At 42.6% G+C, this 11,792-nt stretch overlaps 1 pseudogene across 1 annotated transcript; it reads left to right on the forward strand.

Annotated features, from left to right (window-relative positions):
* The first annotated feature begins 779 nt into the window (after positions 1-779).
* On the forward strand, positions 780-8,897 carry LOC311138880 (annotated as a pseudogene). The gene is made up of 4 exons: positions 780-1,116; positions 1,535-1,807; positions 7,770-8,042; positions 8,582-8,897. The product of its transcript is annotated as an uncharacterized misc_RNA (transcript).
* The last annotated feature ends 2,895 nt before the right edge of the window (positions 8,898-11,792 follow it).

The raw sequence follows: 11,792 nt of genomic DNA on the forward strand, positions 1-11,792 counted from the left end.
CCCCCCGTGGGAATTGAACCCACAACCCTGGCATGGCAAACTGGTTAATTCAATGTGATGAGAATCTAGAATGGGGTTCTTCATTCTGCCCCACACGATGTGCCGGCAGGCAATGATTTCTCAATCCCATTTCTATTGTGCCTTTCTGATAGCCCACAATCATATTTACTGTTATGTAAGGAAGGCCTTACTTGGGATATTTGATGAGCTTTCCTGTTTCAATTGGAGCTGGGAAATCACATGACTGAGATAGGCATGTAAATGTTTACTTTCAGAATTTCTCTCCAGTCCTGCCACGGTAAAAATCCCAACCAAAGGTGAATTCCAATGAATAGCAGCTGGGATATTAACAATGTCATCACAATTATGCTCATCCTTTTGGATTGTAAAGCTAAAGAGGAAAAACACTCAGTATTTTGATTGTCTTTGTATTTTCACCAGGGTTTTCTTAGAAGTATTGGGACAAAGGTCAGTCAGCCCTACAAGCAAACAACAGTACTTGTCTTGGCTACGAAACAAGTTCAGTTTTCAGTTTTTATTATTGTTGTATTACTAAATGTATGCGAAGACATCCTACAGTAGCTGTTTATGCTTTGCATGTTTTTTTTAATGGGGATATCTTAAAATACCTGCAAGATACATGCTGCAGTCTCACGTGCAAAATAGAGAGGTCACTTTTCAAATACTGCAGCAAGGCACTTAAACTCCATCCCAAACTATCATTCCAATGCAGAAAGATATAGCCCAAAGTGGTTTGTGTTTTGGACTTTGTAGGTGCAATGGCAGAGCCTACAAATAAGTTAACCATCTTAGCTGGCACTGACGTTACCCTATACTGTCCTTTTATCAAGCTGGACCATGTACCGCTGAAGAAGATCACAGTTGAGTGGGGGATCATGGTGGATAAAGACACCATAAAGTGCCTGGTGTATACATTCCAGAACGAGACTGCTAAGGTTCATGGTGAAGGTTCCCAGGTGGACCAAATGGGGTTGCTTCAGGGCAATGCCTCCCTTCATCTGTTGAACGTGACCGTGGCTGACGAGGGACTCTACCACTGCAGAGTGATCATCAATCCCAACACGTGCAAATTCTCCTCTCAGCTGGAAGTGTCAGGTGCTGTCTGACAAGCTGTGTTTGCCCGTTCTTTTGTACATTTGATGACCATTAATAATTTGGACCAGTGACAAATAGCTCCTCTATACACCTCTGCAATGCTATTGATATTGCTGTGAGAGTAAGTGGAATTGCTCAGAATAGGCCTACAGTATTATCCTAATTAGTGTGTCTTGCATATACAAAAAGTTGTTTGGGTAAGGCTTTATCTTACATTCACAGTTGCCTGATTTACACCATAGGGCTGAACCATACTGTGTTTCTCATTTTCACATGGTCCTTTCCAGCACTGTTCCAGCAGCTATGTCGAATGCACAACCACGCTAGACCAGCTCAGCTCAGCTCGGCTCGGCTCAGTAGTTTGAAAATGGTAAGTGAGTGAAATAAATTGAGTATTTTCTCCATCTTTTCCCTACAGCCAGATCCTCAATGTCCCTCTCAGAGACCGCCACGTTAATTAGGTGGGGGGGGGGACGTTAATGTGTGACATCACAGGATTCTACCTAGAGAAGCTGGCAGTGACCGGGTTGATCCAAAATGGCTCCCGGGAGCATAGCCCACAGGGCCTTCTCACAATACATGTGTACCAGAATGGCTGTGTCCAATCCAGACGGCATCTACAGTGTGAGCAGTCAAATCAATGTCCAGGCTCCCCAGGGAGCGGAGGAGCCATTGACAGTGCATTCGGAAAGTATTCAGAACCCTTTACTTTTTCCACATTTCGTTACATGACAGCCTTATTCTAAAATGGATTAAATTGTTTTTTCCCCCCCTCATCAATCTATACACAATACCCCATAATGACAAAGCAAAAACTGGTTTTTAGAAATGTTAGCAAATGTATAAAAAATAAATTAAAAAAAGATCACATTTACATAAGTATTCAGACCCTTTACTCAGTAATTGTTGAAGCACCTTTGGCACCAATTACAGCCTCGAGTCTTCTAGGGTATGACGCTACAAGCTTGGCACACCTGTATTTGGGGGGTTTCTCCCATTCTTCTCTGCAGATCCTCTCAAGCTCTTGGATGGGGAGCGTCGCTGCACAGCTATTATCAGGTCTCTCCAGAGATGTTAGATCGGGTTCAAGTCCGGGCTCTGGCTGGGCCACTCAAGGACATTCAGAGACTTGTCCCAAAGCCACTCCTGCATTGTCTTGGCTGTGTGCTTAGAGTCGTTGTCCTGTTGGAAGGTGAACCTTCGCCCCTGTCTGAGGTCCTGAGCGCTCTGGAGCAGGTCAAGGATCTCTCTGTACTTTGCTCCGTTCATCTTTCCCTTGATCCTGACTAGTCTCCCAGTCCCTGCCGCTGAAAAACATCCCCACAGCATAATGCTGCCACCACCATGATTCACCGTAGGGATGGTGCCAGGTTTTCTCCAGACGTGACCCTTGGCATTCAGGCCAAATAGTTCAATCTTAGTTTTATCAGACCAGAGAATCTTGTTTCTCATGGTCTGAGCGTCCTTTAGGTGCTTTTTGGCAAACTCCAAGCGGGCTGTCATGAGCCTTTTAACTGTGGGACCTTATATAGACAGGTGTGTGCCTTTCCAAATTATATCCAATCAATTGAATTTACCACAGGTGGACTCCAATCAAGTTGTAGAAACATCTCAAGGATGATCAATGGAAACAGGATGCACCTGAGCACAATTTTGTGTCTCATAAAAAAGGGTCTGAATACTTAAGTCATTTCTGTTTTTTATTTGTAATACATTTGCAAAAATGTCTAAATGTTTCTGCTTTGTCATTATGGGGTATTGTGTGTAGATTGATGAAGAAGTGTTTTTCTTTAATCCATTTTAGAATAAGGCTGTAACGTAACAAAATGTGGAAAGAGTCAAGGGGTCTGAATACTTTCCGAATGCACTGTACACCTCTCACATCACACACAGGTCCTACCCTGATGGGAACTACAGCAAAAGTGTATTGTTGACCGTGTAAGATGGGAAGCCAACACACCACTCTCCTATGAGCTTTATTCTGGGATTAATGACAAATAGTGCATTTCGTCAGGTAATCAACATATGAAGAGTTTATTTCCAAAATGCTATATATCCACAATTCTTTCATATTTGTGTTTTTTCATCAGAAATTAATGCTTGCTTATGGGTACCTTTCTGTGTGTGTAAAATATGAATGTCCGCAGATTTTTTAGTAATAGATTTTAGATGAGTATTACAATTGGTTTGTTGCAAAACGCTATATACAGTGGGGAAAAAAAGTATTTAGTCAGCCACCAATTGTGCAAGTTCTCCCACTTAAAAAGATGAGAGAGGCCTGTAATTTTCATCATAGGTACACGTCAACTATGACAGACAAATTGAGAAAAAAAAATCCAGAAAATCACATTGTAGGATTTTTTATGAATTTATTTGCAAATTATGGTGGAAAATAAGTATTTGGTCACCTACAAACAAGCAAGATTTCTGGCTCTCACAGACCTGTAACTTCTTCTTTAAGAGGCTCCTCTGTCCTCCACTCGTTACCTGTATTAATGGCACCTGTTTGAACTTGTTATCAGTATAAAAGACACCTGTCCACAACCTCAAACAGTCACACTCCAAACTCCACTATGGCCAAGACCAAAGAGCTGTCAAAGGACACCAGAAACACGTTTGTAGACCTGCACCAGGCTGGGAAGACTGAATCTGCAATAGGTAAGCAGCTTGGTTTGAAGAAATCAACTGTGGGAGCAATTATTAGGAAATGGAAGACATACAAGACCACTGATAATCTCCCTCGATCTGGGGCTCCACGCAAGATCTCACCCCGTGGGGTCAAAATGATCACAAGAACGGTGAGCAAAAATCCCAGAACCACACGGGGGGACCTAGTGAATGACCTGCAGAGAGCTGGGACCAAAGTAACAAAGCCTACCATCAGTAACACACTACGCCGCCAGGGACTCAAATCCTGCAGTGCCAGACGTGTCCCCCTGCTTACGCCAGGCCCGTCTGAAGTTTGCTAGAGTGCATTTGGATGATCCAGAAGAGGATTGGGAGAATGTCATATGGTCAGATGAAACCAAAATATAACTTTTTGGTAAAAACTCAACTCGTCGTGTTTGGAGGACAAAGAATGCTGAGTTGCATCCAAAGAACACCATACCTACTGTGAAGCATGGGGGTGGAAACATCATGCTTTGGGGCTGTTTTTCTGCAAAGAGACCAGGACGACTGATCCGTGTAAAGGAAAGAATGAATGGGGCCATGTATCGTGAGATTTTGAGTGAAAACCTCCTTCCATCAGCAAGGGCATTGAAGATGAAACGTGGCTGGGTCTTTCAGCATGACAATGATCCCAAACACACCGCCCGGGCAACGAAGGAGTGGCTTCGTAAGAAGCATTTCAAGGTCCTGGAGTGGCCTAGCCAGTCTCCAGATCTCAACCCCATAGAAAATCTTTGGGGGGAGTTGAAAGTCCGTGTTGCCCAGCGACAGCCCCAAAACATCACTGCTCTAGAGGAGATCTGCATGGAGGAATGGGCCAAAATACCAGCCACAGTGTGTGAAAACCTTGTGAAGACTTACAGAAAACGTTTGACCTGTGTCATTGCCAACAAAGGGTATATAACAAAGTATTGAGAAACTTTTGTTATTGACCAAATACTTATTTTCCACCATAATTTGCAAATAAATTCATTAAAAATCCTACAATGTGATTTTCTGGAATTTCTTTTCTGATTTTGTCTGTCATAGTTGACGTGTACCTATGATGAAAATTACAGGCCTCTCTCATCTTTTTAAGTGGGAGAACATGCACAATGGGTGGCTGACTAAATACTTTTTTTTCCCACTGTATCCATTGTTTTAGCTAGAATGGAATGTTTGTATGAGTCTAGCCTCATGCTATAGTGTTTGGTTAGAGTTAGGTCTCATCCCAAATGAAACCCTATTCTCCATAGTTCACCAATTTTGACCAGAGCCCAGATCTCATATTACTGTATTGATCATTTAAAAAATATTTTTCTAAATATCGATGTCACAAATGTATAATTTGTACAGTTCTTTATAAAAAATGTAATTATTTGTCACATTTGACTGTGTAAAACCTTGCAATGCTACTTTTTTCTATGAAAGTGAGGTGGATATACAGTGGGGAGAACAAGTATTTGATACACTGCCGATCCAGAAAATCACATTGTATGATTTTTAAGTAATTCATTTGCATTTTATTGCATGACATTAGTATTTGATACATCAGAAAAGCAGAACTTAATATTTGGTACAGAAAACTTTGTTTGCAATTACAGAGATCATACGTTTCCTGTAGGTCTTGACCAGGTTTGCACACACTGCAGCAGGGATTTTGGCCCACTCCTCCATACAGACCTTCTCCAGATCCTTCAGGTTTCGGGACTGTCGCTGGGCAATACGGACTTTCAGCTCCCTCCAAAGATTTTCTATTGGGTTCAGGTCTGGAGACTGGCTAGGCCACTCCAGGACCTTGAGATGCTTCTTACGGAGCCACAACTTAGTTGCCCTGGCTGTGTGTTTCGGGTCATTGTCATGCTGGAAGACCCAGCCACGACCCATCTTCAATGCTCTTACTGAGGGAAGGAGGTTGTTGGCCAAGATCTCGCAATACACGGCCCCATCCATCCTCCCCTCAATACGGTGCAGTCGTCCTGTCCCCTTTGCAGAAAAGCATCCCCAAAGAATGATGTTTCCACCTCCATGCTTCACGGTTGGGATGGTGTTCTTGGGGTTGTACTCATCCTTCTTCTTCCTCCAAACACGGCGAGTGGAGTTTAGACCAAAAAGCTCTATTTTTGTCTCATCAGACCACATGACCTTCTCCCATTCCTCCTCTGGATCATCCAGATGGTCATTGGCAAAATTCAGACGGGCCTGGACATGCGCTGGCTTGAGCAGGGGGACCTTGCGTGCGCTGCAGGATTTTAATCCATGACGGCGTAGTGTGTTACTAATGGTTTTCTTTGAGACTGTGGTCCCAGCTCTCTTCAGGTTATTGACCAGGTCCTGCCGTGTAGTTCTGGGCTTATCCCTCACCTTCCTCATGATCATTGATGAGGTGACGAGGTGAGATCTTGCATGGAGCCCCAGACCGAGGGTGATTGACCGTCATCTTGAACTTCTTCCATTTTCTAATAATTGCGCCAACAGTTGTTGCCTTCTCACCAAGCTGCTTGCCTATTGTCCTGTAGCCCATCCCAGCCTTGTGCAGGTCTACAATTTTATCCCTGATGTCCTTACACAGCTCTCTGGTCTTGGCCATTGTGGAGAGGTTGGAGTCTGTTTGATTGAGTGTGTGGACAGGTGTCTTTTATACAGGTAACGAGTTCAAACAGGTGCAGTTAATACAGGTAATAAGTGGAGAACAGGAGGGCTTCTTAAAGAAAAACTAACAGGTCTGTGAGAGCCGGAATTCTTACTGGTTGGTAGGTGATCAAATACTTATGTCATGCAATAAAATGCAAATTAATTACTTAAAAATCATACAATGTGATTTTCTGGATTTTTGTTTTAGATTCCGTCTCTCACAGTTGAAGTGTACCTATGATAAATATTACAGACCTCTACATGCTTTGTAAGTAGGAAAACCTGCAAAATCGGCAGTGTATCAAATACTTGTTCTCCCCACTGTATCTCGTTTTGCCACAAAATATGATTGTTTGTCACTCTGAAATGAAACCATCTAGTGATAAGTTTCAGACAAATATATGTCTGTCATTCAACTCTTTCATAAGTTCTTTAAACAAAAAAAAGCTAAATATAGCATTTTGGAATAAAACACTTCAATAAGCTTATAACTCCTCTCTCTCTCTCATCAGCTCCAAAAGAACCAATGTTGTAACACTGATGGCAGTTACCAGTGTTAATATTGTTCTTCTCTGTCATTGGTGGTGTATTGGTCCTCTACAGGTATTTTCACACAGGTACGTTTACATCCAAGAAGTGATTAGTAGTAGGTTCAGGTTAGTTTGTCCTGGGGTGAAACAAAAGCCTGCACACTTTGCAGCATGGTGACTACCGATGTAAAAGAGTATGTGAAATGGTACAAGAAAACAGCCAATAGGGTCTGTTCTGCAGTCTCTAACAACCACTCAATGGTGCTGTTATTGAGCCACGAGGACCTGAGTGACCAGGCTGACATCCACTCTGAAGGCATGTACCACCCTGTCCATATGCCTGTCTGTCAGTGAGGACCAAGCTAAGTACCAGTGTGTTGTCCTGTACAGAGGCAGGAAGATCACCAGAGAGACCACTGTGAGTGTAAAAGGTAATGATATAATGGAATGGAATAATAATAAACATGTATAGGGGGAAGGGGAAACCTAGTCAGTTGCACAACGGAATGCATGAAATGTGTCTTCTGCATTTAACCCAACCCCTCTGAATCAGAGAGGTGTGGGGGGCTAAGGTAATGGAACCAGTGCAGTCATGCTGAACTGTTCTGTGGTCAAAGTCAGTTAGTAGTCCAGGCTTGAAGTGGGCCTTGAGAGCAATATAAATGAGTTGACATATTAATATTCATATTGCTCCTCATCAATCGAGTAGAATTGAAGACACTGTCATTCTTAAAGCACAACCAACATTGGTAACAAAGTCCAGCCAACTGAATCTGTGCCATTATCTAGAAATGTGTCACTTTTGACTTTGAATTAACACACTCTTTTCACTTTCCCCAGTGGATCCATCATTCTTTCACATCTCCATCATCCCTCAGATCTCAAATGTGGAGAATTTGCTGGTGCTATGCTGTTGGGTCGAGAAGTTCTACCCGGACAAAGTCCATCTCGAGTGGTTGAGAAACGATGGGGAGCAGGTGTACAGCGTGTGGAGTAAAGTCGAGCTGACCATGGCTCAGGAGGACGAGAGGGCGGTCTACACGTGCCGCGTGTATCACTCCAGTTTCCCTGGGCCAGTATACTAAGACGTTCTTGATCATATCAACACACAAGGTAACTAAATAATCAGAGACATGATGGCCATTTTAGCTCCGGGTCACAAACTCGTTCGGCCCAGGGCCCACATTCTGGCACTCGGGACGCCAGTTTGAAACCCCTGTTTTAGTTACTTGCTTACATTTATCTTACAAATGTATTCTGCCAATCAGAGCTTGGCTACATGGTGGTAATTGTCATAAGGATGGAGTGTAGATGAAATACGAGTTAGTGGGCAAGTTTTCATCCTGTAAATTGAATTTTACATGTTTGGTTTTCATAACGTTGCTCATGAGAATGCATCAACAGAGACAAAATATAACTGATGGAGCTGATATTCAAGATAGTCTTAAGTTAGTTTCTTCTTATAACTTTTTAGCGCAAACGTAATGTGCATCATCATGTTATGTTAATTTAGGGCTTATCATAGCAAAACGTTTTGCAACCTAAAATTAAAAATAGCATTTTTTATTAAGTCCAGCTACTCCCTCCCTGTTTCTATAAATGATCTTCCATTTGGTGCCTAATTAATAGGACCCCTGTGTCTTCTTCAACAGGTACCCCTCTGAATGTGGTGTTCATCAAGTGTGAGCCACTACGCCCTCTGCCAGATGAGGATTGCACGCTCAACCTCTGCGTCCCGAACAAGTGTCGGTCAGCTGGTCTATGGACGGACAGAGGGTCCCTGCTGGCCAGGTCTTCAACTCACCGCCCAGCCAGAACGTCAACGGCCTGTACTGTATGTGGAGCTTCCTCAAACTGAGTCCCACCACGGAGGACTACGTCTCAGAGTTCAGGTGCCGAGTGGTCCACAGTGCCCAGAAGGAACCGGAGGAGAGGGTGTTCACACTGTCAGATATCATAGGCACATAATAATAATAATTTGGTGGGTGCTGATATTTGTCCTATTTCACGCATGTACAAATGTGTATTATACCAATGTGTGAATCTGAAATGTTTTCCTGAGACACCCTCGGAGAGTGCCGACACAGCCCATAGGCCTAGTGTCTACACAAGTTGTACAACTGACACGCTCAGGTTGTACAAAGCATTTGACACAATGGTTGTGATACAATAGTTGTGTGATGACTGCAAAAACATCAGTTGTATCACAACCATTGTGAAAATGCGTTGTACATCAATTGTACAACCAGAATTTGAACTAAGCATAGCCAAAGGTGAGGGAAAAATGTATTTGATCCCCTGCTGATTTTGTACGTTTGCCCTATGACAAAGAAATGATCAGTCTATAATTTTAATGGTAGGTTTATTTGAACAGTGAGAGACAGAATAACAACAAAAAATTCCAGAAAAATGCATGTCACAAATGTTATAAATTGATTTGCATTTTAATGAGGGAAATAAGTATTTGACCCCCTCTCAATCAGAAAGATTTCTGGCTCCCAGGTGTCTTTTATACAGGTAACGAGCTGAGATTAGGAGCACACTCTTAAAGGGAGTGCTCCTAATCTCAGTTTGTTACCTGTATAAAAGACACCTGTCCACAGAAGCAATCAATCAATCAGATTCCAAACTCTCCACCATGGCCAAGACCAAAGAGCTCTCCAAGGATGTCAGGGACAAGATTGTAGACCTACACAAGGCTGGAATGGGCTACAAGACCATCGCCAAGCAAGTTGGTGAGAAGGTGACAACAGTTGGTGCGATTAACTACACAGGAGGATCTTGTCAATGATCTCAAGGCAGCTGGGACCATAGTCACCAAGAAAACAATTGGTAACACACTACGCCGTGAAACCTGAAATCCTGCAGTGCCCGCAAGGTCCCCCTGCTCAAGAAAGCACATATACAGGCCCGTCTGAAGTTTGCCAATGAACATCTGAATGATTCAGAGGAGAACTGGGTGAAAGTGTTGTGGTCAGATGAGACCAAAATCAAGCTCTTTGGCATCAACTCAACTCGCCGTGTTTGGAGGAGGAGGAATGCTGCCTATGACCCCAAGAACACCATCCCCACCGTCAAAAATTGAGGTGGAAACATTATGCTTTGAGGGTGTTTTTCTGCAAAGGGGACAGGACAACTTCACCGCATCAAAGGGACGATGGACAGGGCCATGTACCGTCAAATCTTGGGTGAGAACCTCCTTCCCTCAGCCAGGGAATTGAAAATGGGTCGTGGATGGGTATTCCAGCATGACAATGACCAAAAACCACACGGCCAAGGCAACAAAGGAGTGGCTCAAGAAGAAGCACATTAAGGTCCTGGAGTGGCCTAGCCAGTCTCCAGACCTTAATCCCATAGAAAATCTTTGGAGGGAGCTGAAGGTTCGAGTTGCCAAATGTCAGGCTCGATACCTTAATGACTTGGAGAAGATCTGCAAAGAGGAGTGGGACAAAATCCCTCCTGAGATGTGTGCAAACCTGGTGGCCAACTACAAGAAACGTCTGACCTCTGTGATTGCCAACAAGGGTTTTGCCACCAAGTACTAAGTCATGTTTTGCAGAGGGGTCAAATACTTATTCCCTCATTAAAATGCAAATCAATTTATAACATTTTTGACATGCATTTTTCTGGATTTTTTTGTTGTTATTCTGTCTCTCACTGTTCAAATAAACCTACCATTAAAATTATAGACTGATCATGTCTTTGTCAGTGGGCAAACGTACAAAATCAGCAGGGGATCAAATACTTTTTTCCCTCACTGTATAGAAGGATATTACCGCTGATGGATTCTGTTAAAATGTAACATGTTCCAAGTTAAACTGTAGTTTGTTTGTATCCTGTTTAGTGAATGATTACTGTGAGTATTAATGGAGTTTAGGCCATGAAACTGTGTGTATGCTAATTTGGAAAGGTTGACCTAATCAGATAAGAGGAAATTGCCTCGGATCAGGGAGCAGGGTCAGGCCCATGACAATGAAGATGGACGGGTTTGTGATTCTGACATCTAGCTAAACAAAGAGAGGACCATGGACATTCCACAGGGGAGAGAAGGGAAACTCATTGGGGTCATAAATGTATAGCTGGGGAGGTGACATCTACAAGAGGGTGGTGACCAAAAGGAGGGAGGAGTATAAGATGTGTGACCAAAAGGAGGGAGGAGTATAAGATGTGTTGTGAACTTACTAAATGTATGCACTCAACTGACGGCATCCTTGGTAATAAACACTTGAAACTTCTCTTGAGATTTTGGTCTCAATTCCTTATTGCAAAGAGGTTGCAATAGCATTTTTCTTTTTAACACTGCTAAAGTTTGTAGCATTATGTCGTTATTTTTGTACTTTCAGTAGTTTGATGTGCTTATCCTTGTTTTGTTTATTTCATTCGCTCTATTCATCCTCAAAAGATGGGAAATGTTGACGCGAGTATGTATGCTGATCTATGATCAGATGATCCCGTGTGTTATACATTATGATCTAAAAGGCTAAACTGATCCTCGATCAGCACTTAATGAATACGAGCCCTGATCACTGAAATGATGCCCTGCTGTGTTAATAGAGAATTACAGTCAGCGTTCGTTAGTTACTCGTAATTCTCTTGTTGCTGGACAGTTATATACTACATGGTAGTATGTAGTATACTGCTAAAACAACAAGAAATATACCTCACAGTTGCACCAAACATTTGTAATAAACTTTATTTTTATTTATCGTACATAGCGTCCAAGACTTTCTAAACAGTTGTGGTTCAATGGGAACTGAAGCATGTTCCACAAGCAGACTCTCATCACAACTATAGCTTACAGAAGGTTTTGGTCCAGAATGAAATTAAATACTTATAATACATTTTCATCAATATCACAATGGC

This window comes from Coregonus lavaretus (assembly GCF_964263955.1).
Source record: "Coregonus lavaretus genome assembly, chromosome: 12".
Classification (NCBI taxonomy): domain Eukaryota; kingdom Metazoa; phylum Chordata; class Actinopteri; order Salmoniformes; family Salmonidae; genus Coregonus; species Coregonus lavaretus.